Source organism: Zalophus californianus, chromosome 1 (genome assembly GCF_009762305.2).
Source record: "Zalophus californianus isolate mZalCal1 chromosome 1, mZalCal1.pri.v2, whole genome shotgun sequence".
NCBI classification, from domain to species: domain Eukaryota; kingdom Metazoa; phylum Chordata; class Mammalia; order Carnivora; family Otariidae; genus Zalophus; species Zalophus californianus.
The window spans coordinates 189303031-189317084 of NC_045595.1; the positions used below are offsets into that span (position 1 = coordinate 189303031).

The following is a 14054-nucleotide window of genomic DNA, read 5'->3' on the forward strand; positions in this document are numbered from 1 at the left end:
AATGGGATACTACCTAGCAGGGAAGAGACCAAAAATAATGAGAAGTTTTAGCTCTGTGAAGCTAATTTAGCTAATTGTTGTCTGTAGATATTCTCTCTTTCCTAAGAGGTCTGAGTATGTTAACTACTAAATTGATTGATTTTAACGTACAGCATTGTGACCACAGTTAATAACACTGGCTCATACACTCGAAATTTGTAGATCTTAAGTGTTCTCATCACACACACACACACACACACACACACACACACACACACAACATTAAATATGTGAAGTAATGGATGCGTTAACCTGATTGTCGTTATCATTTCACAACATATATGTATATCAAATCATCACATTGTACACTTTGAATATATAAAACTTTATTTGTCAATTATACCTCAAAAAATTTGGAAGAAAAAAATTAAAAATAAATTGAATGATGCCCTCAAACAAATTTTAAATTTAAAAAATAGCAATTGAATGAATATGGTTATCATGTATGAAACAACTGGTTGATTCCTTTCATTATAAAGTAGTAATAACTATAGTTTGAATGGTTTTGTTAATTTATCACCTAACAGTGTGTTTAGAAAGAAGTGTATACCAAAATGCCACCAAAAGTTTGCAAATGAGTTTTTTGTTTTTCCTTTTTTTTTTTTTAAGTCTGTATCTTTCCTCAAGTCAAGCATTATAGTTATTATGGTAACAATGTTCAAAGAGCATTTCAAGAAAGAATATTTTCTTGATTCTACTCAGGTAGGCTTCAAAATTAGATAATCTCGTCCATATTGTGAATTCAAATGTCTGAGTCTCCACAAAATAAGGAAACATCTACGTGACAGTCTGCCTAAAAGTAAAGAAAAAAATTGTAAGACCTCAAATTGGGACCATAACTCCAAATATTCTTGTGGAAGAGATCTCCCCAATCAAATTTATGAAACGGTTCTTAATTTTGAAAAATTGGGTTACATTCTGTTGTTCCATGTGGGTTTTAGCTGAGATGTCCATCAAACTCTAGACTCTCTTGTTGTCTCTACTCTCACCCCCAAAACAAGAGCTGGATGCTTCATTCATCGGAATATTAAAAACAATGGAAGTTATTGCAATGAATACAAGTGCTTTCCATTTTGACGTGGTTATCATGGTCCTAAAGAAAGCTCTGTTTCCCGGGATCTCTTTTTTAAATACCCCCCAAAGCTCTTGTGTTGCGTTATGTCTACGAGCACAACTAGACTGAGGGTTCAGACTTATACTGACTCTCCTGTGTTCTTACTCCTGGCTGTGCTCTGTAGTCACATGAGGAGCTTTAGAAAGTACTGATGTCTGGGTCTCAACCAGAGTGATCTGGACTTAATTGGGCTGGTGAGCGGCTAGGTCTTTAAAAGCATTTAAAAATCTTGCCATGAGATTACAAAGTGCAGCTGAGTTTGAGACCATTGTTTACAGTTATTTATAGGTGAATCCATTAAAAGGGCTAATAAGAATGAACAATGAATAGGCACAATGTAGGTGCCCCACATTCCAAGAGTATTCGCACATTGGGAAGTAGTAAAGTGTTTATTCCCATTAGAATGGATTTGTGTGTATGCGTGTGTTTGTGACTGTGGCAGAGTTGGGACTGTCAAGGGAAAATCTGCTTTATGGATTTATCATCATCTTGGTGATAGTGTGTTTATGGTAACCTTCACTTACAGAAGCAACACTCAGTATGGCAGTTTAAGTTCACTTGGTCAGGTTCTTATCTTCTCTCTCATTCTACTGCATTGGTTCCTTCACCAGAATTCCTGAAAACGGATGATGTGCCAACCATTGTTCAGGGACAGGAACACAGCAATGAATGAACATAAAGGTAAATTTACATAATCATTGGAAATATGCTTAGAAAACTGAATGCAAATGTGAAAATTATTGGCAAAATAAAAAGACTTAAATGTTTTTTAAAAAGTAAACATCATCATCAGTTGGTTTTAAATTACGGACTATGTTGACAGAAATTAGAAATGGAATGTAGACATGGAAGTGGGAAGGAGGAGTGGGAGGATTATAAAGGAAAAATGTACCAAGATCTTCATCTTAACTGGGAGGAGTCGACTGTACTGCTTCATTCTTGGCTTTGATAATGACTCAAGTATAAGGTATAAAGAATGTATGGCGATATATTAAGGGGAAATATAAACACATATAAACTATAAACATGATGAGTAACTACCAAATCACTAGAGAAGAATCATGTAATTTAACTAAATCAAGGAAATAAAAGAAAAAGTTAACAATTGATATCTATAAATACCTATACCCTACAAATGGACACTACACATATTTTTTCAAGCATCTATAGTTTATTTAGCAAAATAGATCAGTATTAGTCAAGAGCAACTAAGTGATAAATAATAGAAATTAAAGAAATCACATACGGTCACAATTTAATAGTACTAAAAATAATTTTTTCATAAAAATATCTCCAAAATATTTTAAAAAACAAACATTAAAACAAAGCAACATTACATAAACAAACAATTTGCCTAAATAACTGTTGGGACAAACTGGAAAATAAAACCACAGTCATACACTATTTAGAAACGTAACATTATAGCACCACATTTCAACACAGGTATAGTACCAAAGCTGCTCTCAGAAACAAATTCATAGGCTTTAGCCTTTACCACATAAAAAATAAAAGTAAATGAATCAAGTCTTTATCTCAAGAACCTAAGTAGATGACAATAAATCAAAGAGAAGAAACTTAGAGACAGAAACAACATAAATTTAATTGACTTAAAGAAATGTAAAACCAACACACGAATCATGAACTAAATCATTTTCTTTTTCTTTTGGTAGAGAGAGAGTTGAGGGAGGGGGAGAGGGAGAGGGAGAGAAAGAATCTTAGCAGGCTCCAGGCCCAGCATGGAGCCCCAAATGGGGCTCAAACCCACAACCCTGAGATCAGTGACTCCAGCCGAAATCAAGAGTCAGATGCTTAACCAACTGAGCCACCCAGGTGCTCCATGAACTAAATCAATTTTTAAGGAAAATATCTTTAATTTTATGTAAAGAGTAAAGATAAAAAAAATTAGAAACAAGAAAGAGAATACAACAAAATAGGAAATGAAAAACCATAGAGAGGGTAATCTTGTGAGGAGAATGATGTGGGCATCATGACCCAGGTTACTATTGTCCTTCTGACCATATGAGGGGAGGATCATTGCTTCTGGACTGTGGGTAACTGGAACTGCAGAAAGCAAAACTGCGTATGAGTGGGGGACTAGTGTATTAGCAGATATAATTTGTATAGAGTATTAAAATAATACCCCATAATATACCAATACTTCCATTTATCTCAGCCATATGTAGATAATTTAAATGATCAGTATTTAGTATTTGAACTTGCCATATAAGAACACTATGTCTCTCCGTGTATTCAAATTTTCTTAAATGGCCCATAAATGTATTTTAAGTATTTTTGTTACAATTTTATATTTTTGTGCAAATCTGAATCATTTCTTTCCATTACACTTTTATTTGGTTATTGCTAAATTAGATACATCACAGAATTCCACACACACTACAATTTGGATGTAAACAGAAAATATAGTACCTGTACCCTAGTCTTCCTCTCAAACCAACACCCAGAATTTGTCAGAAAAGCAGTTTTCAATCTCTTTAAATGTACTCTGATCTACTGTGTTAGAAGATACTCAGTCTTTCGATCATAATTTCCTGGGAATTGCAAGCCGATTACAAATTCAAATCTGCCACTTAGCAGTCTGAATTCCAGTTTTGGCTCAGGTAAGGGAACATATTTAAAAATATTAACCTTTTTTATCAATATCATTAAATTGTGTGTAGAGTTTTATTTGCAATTTTTAAAAAAGATTTATTTATTTTAGAGAGAGAGAGAGTGTGCAGCAAGTGGGAGGAGGGACAGAGGGGGAGGGAGAGAGAGAGTCCAAGCAGACTCCCCACTGAGCATGGAGCCCGATGCAGGGCTCAATCCCAGGACCCCAAGATCACAACCTGAGCTGAAATCAAGGGTGGGACTCTCAACAAACTGATCCACCCAGGTGCCCCCTGTGTAGGTTTTTAACCTTTTTATGTATACTTTTCATTTCATTTCATAAAAATTTTATAAAATGAGTCATTTTATTTATTTATTTTTACTTTTGGCAGATATGCTACATTAAAAAAAAAATACATGTTAACTTACTAGAGACCCACATTTTACTTTCTGCTACATTTGTTTATCGTATCATTACTTCTTGGGTTTTAGAATTTAATGCCCTTGGGAAAGCCTCTTCCTCACAAACACCACCCCCCACCTCCCCTACTTGTTGTGCCTCACTTGGTTTATGGTTGTGGTGAGGGGAGAGCTGACTCACAGGATCCCTGTAGACTGGACATTAGGATATGGGCCTCTACCACGGGAACAACAAAGTGGTATCTCAAGCCTCATCCACAAAGGTTGATCCAGTCCAAGTCCTTCCAGATTCCATTCTTCTTACTCTCACAACCTATGTCTTATAATAGGCAAAGACCACCATCACCAAGAGCATTAGGAAGAGCAAGTTTCCACCGTCTGTGTTCCAGGATCCCATCCTATGAACGTACTTTTCTCTTCATAGACTGGGATACTTCACACTTGCCAACTTATGCTTGAAGAGGATCCATCTATGTCATCGTTTCCCCAATTTCTCAGCATCAAATATTTTCTCATTCACAAATGCCCCACCTAGGATATCTAACAGAAACTGATATATCAAAGATGAGATGAGCATAAATGTTCATAGGGGAAAGGAGAGAAGTTGTACTCTAAATATATTCAATCATAAAAAGAATTTAATAAATGGGAATGCAGTACGTGCCACAAAAAGTAAGATACACCAATGAGGGTAGATTTGAAATACCAATTCAAAGCAGACTTTCACCCTTGAGCCAGGCTGCATTTCCTTCCTTATTTAGGAACTTACTATATGTCAGATATTGTGTATAAGAAATGTGCATATAGGGACACCTGGGTGGCTCAGTCGGTTGAACAGTTGAGCATCCACCTTTGGCTCAGGTCAGGATCCCAGGGTCCTGGGATAGAGTCCCGTATTGGGCTCCTTGCTCAGCAGAGAGCCTGCTCCTCCCACTGCCTGCCACTCCCCCTGCTTGTGCTCCCTCCCTCCCTCTCTCTTTCTCTCTCTGAAAAATAAATAATAAAATCTTTTTTAAAAATGTGCATATATAATCACATTAAATCGTTCCATCAGTTAGGTTTTATTCATGCCCTTCATTTTTAGATAAGAGAACTAAAATTTAGAGAGATTAAGAAATTGATTCTCTGTGATACAGACAATAAATAGCAGGATCTTGATTCAAATGCTAATTTTACACCTGGCTGTAAATTCCTGAGCACAATGTTATAATGTTGTTATGTGTTACTTTTATTGATTGGAAAATATTGAAATCCAATTCACAGTTTAAGAAAAAGTAGAAATCATAGAAAAGACCCCGAGAGGATTCATAGGAACCAAAGGTAGGAATGTAGCTGGGCCTCAGGATCATCAGAAACCAGGCATCAAACCCTGTCCAAACTCGGTTTCCATCCACCTCTACTCTTACTACACCACCCCTTCCCACACCCTCTACTTAATTCCCTCCCCCTCTACTGTCCCCTCTAGCCATCACTGGCTTACTCACTTTAGTTCACGTGGTGGAAAACCAGTTACTGTGAGCTTTCTATCTCCTAGTTCACACACTCAATACCCAAAAAGATGAACTTGACTCACCTTGGAACACAAAGCCCACAGTTTAAGCAGATGGAACACTTTGACCAGGTTTAGGTCCTTACCCATTCTGTAACAATCATTCATTCATACAAGGGTAAACCAGACAGTTAAGATCTTACAGTCTCATGGGAAGAGTCAGGTAATAAATAAGTTAAAATATAAATATCTGAGAGGCAAGGACATATATAAAATAAATATGTAAGCCAATTTCTAATGGTGCTAAATTAAAACAAAGTAATACACATAGCAAGCGATGGGATGGAGGTCACCATTAGATAGAGGTAAAAGAGGCTATTTCTTGGAGATGACATATGAGACTCAATTTGACATGAAGAAACCAGCCATCAAAAAATGAAGGAAGACCGTTACAGGAGGAGAAGATGAAAGGTACAAAAGCGATGAGCTGAGAATACCAGTCAGCCAGGATGGCTAGAACTTAGTAAGTGAATGGGAGAAAGGTAGCAGATGAGTTAGGGGTCAGAGAGAGACAGAGGCAGGGCTAAAAATCTGTATGGGAGGCATTTGAATGTTACTCAGAGTGGAAGAGTTATAGTCAGAGGGAGGGTGCTCTGATTTGCCCAAGTTAGGCTGGTGTCCCTTGGGTTACATTTTAATGGGGCTGCTGTTGCTATAGCCAGGGGGCAGGAGGAGGAGGAGGGATATTTCCCTGGGGGAGCGGAGGTTCTGGGCAGATAAAGCAAAGAACAATTCAGTTCTCTTCCTAGTTGTGTTCAAGCACGTCTGTTATAAATTCCCTTAACTGTTAGTCCCCATACATTGTCGAGCACCAGCAGGCACTGTTCTTGCAAAACCAGCTCTATCTAGAAGGTTCCATTTTCTACTCGTTTTTAAATATTTTAAATTTTCTGTTCTCCCATGGAATTTTAAGGCTTTTTGAAAGGGCTAGCTCAATTAGAATGCCATACAATGTTGGAAAATTATCTTTGTAATGCTGATTACCTGGTGGCTCATATCTACTTGAATACTGCCTATTGAATACTGTCTATGGCCTCTAGGCATTGGCTTCCAGTTAGATTTCACTGGGCTTTGTGTCTTAAATTCCTTATCTTCTAAGCTCTGTTATTTGCCAGGCTTATTTTCCATTTTCTTAGGAAAAATGATTGCATCCTGAGGGTGTTTGCTAGATCTCAGGCAAGGAGCATCCCACAGCTAGAAAAGCAAGTCAGACTAATGGGAAAATGGAGTAAAATAGAAAGGGATGCCGGGAGAAAGGAGAGAATCTGAGAGCAAAAAGAGAAAGGAAACTATAGACAGTCAAGATAGTAGTCATATCAAAAAACAAATGGCCTGAAGAGTTATGAATCGCTGCAGCAGACTTAATGGGATGGAAAATTTCTCAAGGAAAGGAGCCAAGTAAAAGGAAGAAAAGACAGCATAAAAGCAAGAAAAAAAAAAAAAACAAATAGGAGCAAAGAAAAAATTTAAAACCCCCAAGTACAAGGTAAAGTGGAAAACAAGAGAATGGATAAATTAAGAAATGGTGCACTGCATTAAAGCAAATGTATTCTGTTTTCTTTATTCTTATCTTTAACTGGCTTTGCATTTCTCCAGTAGCAAAGCCAAACTGAAAGGATAATTTTGTTTATGTACCCAATTTGCATAATTGTGCAATATAAATTACAATGCTAATTAAGGACAGCCCTTGGGCTTCTGGAATTGGGTCAAAGTGGCTCCCTGAGTGCAAGGAGGTTGGAGCATTGGCTCTGTCCCCTCTCCCACCGCAGGGAAGCCAAGCAAGAGAAAAGAACCTTTCTGACAGTGTGTGAAATCTTGTCAGAATTTGTTGAAGACCCAGAACTGTACATCTCACTCTAAAACTTGGCTTTTAAAATCATCTTTGTGTGATTCTGCAATGAGGCGCTTGCAAGCTAAAAGTTCTCCTAAAGGCTGTATTGGTTATCATTTTATGAGGGGTTTTTTTTCTCACCTTTTTTTTATTCAGGGAAAAAAATTTTTTTCAAACTGTAGATAACGGAGTGTGAACCTGGCATGCAATATTTTCTCACTGGACTGTTGCCAGAATTGTCCCAAACCAGTGTGCATGCATGCCCTGCTCTTCCTGAGCTCAGGAAAGACAACAAGCTAATTTCTGAGCTTTAGTTAAATTCATGTCCTTAAAACGAACTAAGCTTTTGCATTGTGACTACATGAAAAATTCAGTCCCATAGAGTTTATTCCCTGCTCTATTCATTATAAGGGTCTGTAAGATAGAGGGTTCATATACTCCTTAGCTTAGAGTTTTCAAGAATATTTCTGAGTTCTATAGCGAAGCTTGGCATAATTACAATGGAGGAGTCTCTATCTAAGCTTGTTTAGAAGGTGGTGTTTTGTGAGCTTTTTTTAGCCACTGAACCCCGATCTCAAACAAAGCTTACATACAAAATAGAAAGAAGTATATCCAAAATCACTCAGGTTGAAGTAAGGCTGAGGGGGGCAGCAGTGAGAGAGGCCTAATGTCCTATCTGAGGCTTTTCTGTGCACCTTCCCCTCTTCACCGTCTAAAAGCATAGAAGCCACCTCTATGCCATCATCTTTTTACCTACCTAACTTAGGTAATAGCAGTTAAGGATGTTGGTTGTTTAAGCCTTCTTTTGACCTTAACAACAAGAGGTTCTTTTCACTGAGATCATTATAGGAATAATTGGAAAATATAGGAAAATAATTGGAAAAAAATAATTGGAAAATATTTTCTATCCTGTTACTTGATTTTCTCAAGCAATATTTTCCAAGCACTTTAATGTCAAGGCATAACAAAAAAGCTACTATTTCTATGGAACACTGGGGTAAACTAGAGGAGAATTGCTCATGTTCCAAGGAGACTGGCTCTGGGGCTCTGGCTAACCCAACCTTTCGGTTACCTGAGGCCACATTGGTTCATGGTTGGACATTAGACTGAAGTCTGGCAAATCCTAGTCTCAGGAACAATTGAGGAAGTTGACAAAAGTCTTGAGAATATTGCTTGAGCATGTAGATACAGCCATGGATAAATTCCCCCCGACTTACTCCTGGTATATGAGATAATACTCTTCCCATTTTGTTAAAGTTAGACTGAATTGAGTTTCATTCTCAACTGGAAGATTCCTTATTAATATATATTTTCATTTTCTAAATTTCAGATCTAATAGGTCATGTTTCAGTTTAAAACTCTTCAGGACTCAACATCTGATATAGGATAAAGTCCAGATCTTTATCTAATTATAACTAATATATATGTTTACCGGTAATACAATTGATATAGAGAAGGTATTCTATCTCACTGGTTTACTGATGACAACCTTAGCCAAGAGTGGACAGGGTGATCAGTGTTTCTGGTCTGGTTGGTGTCTTTGTATTATCATAGTTGAGCAGCCCTCAGCAAATAGGTTGCTTGCTATTCCTGGAGCTGATACACATTTTGGTAGATTTTCTTTCTCTTTTTCTTCTATTGCTCAGGATTTACTCATTCTAGCCCTTTTCTCTAACATATACTCTGATCTTAGTTACAAAGGCAAAATCTTACAATGTAGGCATTTTCCAGAACACTCCTTCTGGTGGCTTCATATAGATTGAGAGCAATTACTGTAGAGCCAGTAACGCAGTGTTTCTCAAAGTATGGTTCCTGGGCCAGGAATATCAGCATCTCCTGGGAAATTGTTAGTAATGGAAATTCTTACCTCCAACCTCAGACCCACTGACTCCTAAAATCTGGGGATGGGGCCCAGATATCTGTGTTTTAACAAAGTGATTCTCTTGCACAGTAAAGTATGCACACCATTGTCAAGGAGGATCAGGCTTGGAGAACATCTTGGCTCAGGATTTCCAAAAACTCCCTCTTTCCTTACTCCAATATACTTTGTTCATGCCTTTTTAAACTTGTGTCTCATTGGCACTTTCTTTTCTATGGGGAGCTCATTCATTCCAGGGATAAAGCTTTCCTAATCAACTAGATTTGTAGTTTAACAATTCCATGCTCATTTTGTATGAGGTGTTTGGGTCTCACTTCTCTGGATTATTCTTGGGAGACTGGAAAAATCAAACAAATTAGATTTTTATTAATCACCTGCCATCATATCTCCTTCAGAGTGGAATTTTGAAATTGTCATATATACTTTTCTCCCCCTCTCAGATTTGCCTTCTTGCTGATTTCAGGTTAACATTAAAATCATATTTCTTAGGCATACAAAAATTGATGACATTGTCCAATACAAAATAATCCATACTGCATGGTAAGAATACATCATTCTCAAGTAAAACTCATGTCATGCAAAGTCCACCAAGAAGGCAAAATATATTTGCATAGAGTGAACTTTGGACTATACCTGCATCATAAGTAGACATTGATATGAGCCCTATTTAGGGGGTTAGAGTATCAGCAGCTCTCAGACTTCCTGAGCTCAGATTCTGATTCACCATTTACTTAAAATGGGACCCTGAAAAACCCTCTGCATTTCATTCTTTATCTGCCTTTCATAGAGAATACGTTTAGTAAATTTTAGCTGATGCTATAGTTGAAGCAACATTCTGCAAAGGATGCCCACTTGTAGTAGTCAGGCAAGATTTATCTAAGCATTTACCTCTAAAAACATATAGAAACTAACATTTTGAAGATAGAGAATTGGTTGGAAATCATTAAATCTATACTGGGAAATGAAAAAAAAACTAGTTCTTATAAAAGTTGCAGTATGTACTCAAACCTAATATAACTTTCATCAGCATAAAATGAGATTTAGTAAAGTTTTCAATTTACCCAAGTGCAGAAATTGGCATCAATTTTCACTAAAATAATAGTTCTGTTATCACTAATCTGCCTTGTTTTCATTTGACTATGCAAGTCCTTTTTCCTTTTTTGAGAACCTCATTCTCTTCTAGCCCTTCTAGTTTAGAAGATGTTACCTTAATATTTATGAATGGATTGGGCTAATATGCTGTTACTTTCATGCCTATAAGCCTACATTGTGTGAATATTGTGGAAAATGTTCTAAAATTTGTAAATAGCTCAAGGTTTACATTAAGATAAGATTCCTGATATAAACAAGTCCAAAAGAGGTTTGGCTTCTCTCTACTTTGGCTACAAAAGCCTGCCAGGAATTATTAATTATCCCAGGAATGTCCCTGATCCCTGTTGGTGTACTCTTTGGGTGTCTGGGCTTAGAACTGTACTGTTTTTCCCCTTTATAAGCTGTATCTTTTTGGCTACATTTGTGCCTTTCTAGTTACATCCATCCTATGCTTTCTAGAATTGATAATTCACTTAAATATTACATGTCTGACTGTATATATTTATTAAAAATATATTAAGTGCTGGGCCCTGTTCTAGGCATTAAAAATACAATAGTAACTGGAGCTCTTGCCATCATGATGCTTATATTACCTTAATGAAATAAACTAAATTCCTAGAAGACAGAAACGAAAGTTTATTGTGTCTTCCTGTTCTTAATAGAGTGCTTGGGACATAAATAGATGCTCAATAAAAACTACTGGATCACTAAAATAAATATTATATTTAAGATATTAGAAACTTTTGAGGAGCCTGGTTGAAGGAAATTCATCAAGTATAGATTTACACAGTGAGAGATTATTTGAGCTGCAAGGTACTTAAAAGGATACCTGGTAAAAAGGCTTAGCTTTTAGGTGGAATAACAGAAAAAATACCTGTGTCAGTAATTAAAAATGGACTGTAGCTGCGTAACATGCAGTACACCCCACAGACCTCATTGGGATTGTGGGAAGTATTAGAAAGAGTGCTGAGTTGGGGATGAAGAAACTGGGGTTAGCTTGGTCACTTAGTAACTATATGACTTTAGGCAAGTCTCTTAAGTTCACAAAACCCATATAAAATGATTCATTTGAACATTCAGTAATGTGAGAATTAAAGGAATAGAATATTCTGAAGCTCTTTGATACATTTTTGTAAATGTTAACTATTTTTCCAGGCAGACAGGATTGGGTTTGGGGAATATATCTTGAATGGAAAGATACTATGAAAATAGGGAGTCTTTGGGAGAAGGGGAAATGTGTCCTAATTCATAATCATTTAGGACTGCCATGAAATTATCCTTCCTCTCCAAATCTGAAATGTGTATGAATACCTTTAAGAATGTGTAACTTGATCATCAAGACATTCAACCACAGGGTGGTAACGCACAGTTGAGACCATTATTGTATGGTCTGATCAAAAATATCTAATCTCTCTTATTGTCAAATATTTAGTACAGAAAAAGCAGAATTTAAGTATTTCTCAAGCTAATCATGAAAATGTCTAGCATATTTTGTGGACAATTTCTTGGATGATTAGTTAGTTTGCTCTTTGTTTTTCAGTAGGTACAACCACATTGTGAGATGTTACATGTTTATGGAACTTATAACAGCAAAATGACATGATGCATTTTGGGTGAGCCAAAGCAGTAGTGCAAACATTTCATTAAACTTCAGACCATCACTTTGGGTTGTATATTTATTTCAAGATAGATTTTAAAATATTTTTGAAAATATATTTCTCATTGCCATTTTTTTATTTCCATTTTCACATTGTGGAAAATGCATTAGACTGAAAACAAGCAAACATGAAAACTGGGTCATCAGTTTACCCAGCTTGAGTATGTTGTCTTTGGAGACGTCTTCTCTGCATGCCCTCCACCTTCCCCGATAGAGTTAAACATTCTTCTATGGTGCTATCCTCTAATTTACGCTATCTTCCTCTATCATACTTTTGTGTTCACATGCCTATCTTTTGTTATCAGACAGTATGTTCTCTGATAAGAGATAGTCTTTTTCTTCTTGGTAACTTTGGCACTGGGCCTGGCACACCATTGGTGCACAATACATGTTTATTGACTCAAACACATTCTATTGAAGTTAATATGAACCTTTGATTAACTCTGGGAAAATGCTGCAAGGTTAGGACTCTCAAAAAGTATTTTTATTTTGATTCTGATTGAGCAATCATTTGAACCTCAGAACTTCTTAGTACTGGATTTAGAGACATAGAAACCTGGGCAAATAACACTTAGATTTTTATATTCCTCAAAAAATACACTTATCCATTAAGGGAATGAATCTACTGAGGAAACTCATAGAAACTGAATGTAAGTGAGCAAAACAAAGTGACTCAAGTGTGTGTGTGTGTGTGTATGTGTGTGTGTGTGTGTGTGTGTGTGTGTGTGTAATTTGGAGGTTAGATTGGAGAAGGTTTTATCAAGATAAGAGGATTTTGTCTGATAGTCACTAGTTGTAACAGACACTGCTGGATGCTTACTCAATATCCACTTTGCCTTTCTTACTTAACAGGCATGCCAATTAAATGGAAATGTGCCCAGCTAAAAATCTTGTTTTGGCAGCTTCCAGTGCAGATAGAAGTGAGTCATGCGACCCAATTTTGGCCAATGATAAAATTCCCTTACTCCCTTTGCCATCCTTCCAGATGGATACCTGGAGGAGCAATCGTCTTGCAATCCTGAGGATTAAAGCCACATTTTGGGATTGGTTTTAATAAGAATACTAAAGAAATTTGGATCCTTGATGACCTTGAGCCACGACACTAATCCTGCTCTTCCTATCCATGGCTTGTTGCATGAGACAAACTACTTATTTAAATCACTGTTGGGTTTTCTTGAAACCAAACACAGTTCTGATACATTTGCCCTTCCGGGGAAGAGGGTAGGATAGGACTTGTGAAGTCTGATGAGACTTGCATGTGGCCAAATACTCTACTGAAACAACTCCATCTCAGCCCCTGGTGCAAGGGAATTGCCGTGAATGACATGTGGTGTCTGATCATTTTATGTCTTTCTTTTTTAGTTTCTCCTGAAGCCTAGGGTTAAAGAACCCATGAAAGTTGTCTTGAGGTAAATATGTAATTTCAGTGGACATCAATAGGTAAATTTAATCACTATATGGATGCCTACGTTTGACAAAAATCAAAATAAGCAACATCCCTCACATAATATTGCTTTAATTAAGTTTTATTTCTCTCTGGGTGTAATACATACTGCAGAAGCACAATCAATGAACATCAGCAATTTGCTTAAATCTTGCTCTTTTGTCCTATTTATATAATTTATTGTGTCAGTGGTTCTTAAGTGATGTGCTTCTGTAGCTCATCATCTGAAAATCCTTCCCAGATGTTCTGAAAATGTTTCATTAATTTGTATATTTTATTTTTGATAAGTGAGTACACATGCTTGTGACTGAAAGAGAAAACACCCTTCTTTTAATCCCAGAGGGTTATATTTGGCCTTGAGAATAATTGATTCATGCCCTGCCCACTCCACCCTTATTATTCAAATAGAGATTATTGAAGAA

At 36.7% G+C, this 14054-nt stretch overlaps 1 long non-coding RNA gene across 2 annotated transcripts in view; it reads left to right on the forward strand.

Annotated features, from left to right (window-relative positions):
- The window catches only part of LOC113918693, a 71294-nt gene that overhangs the window by 36597 nt on the left and 20643 nt on the right, over positions 1-14054 (forward strand). For both annotated transcript variants that reach the window (XR_003518655.1, XR_003518656.1), the window contains exon 4: positions 1765-1834. This is a non-coding gene — a long non-coding RNA (uncharacterized LOC113918693). The remainder of the gene's footprint in view (positions 1-1764; positions 1835-14054) is intronic.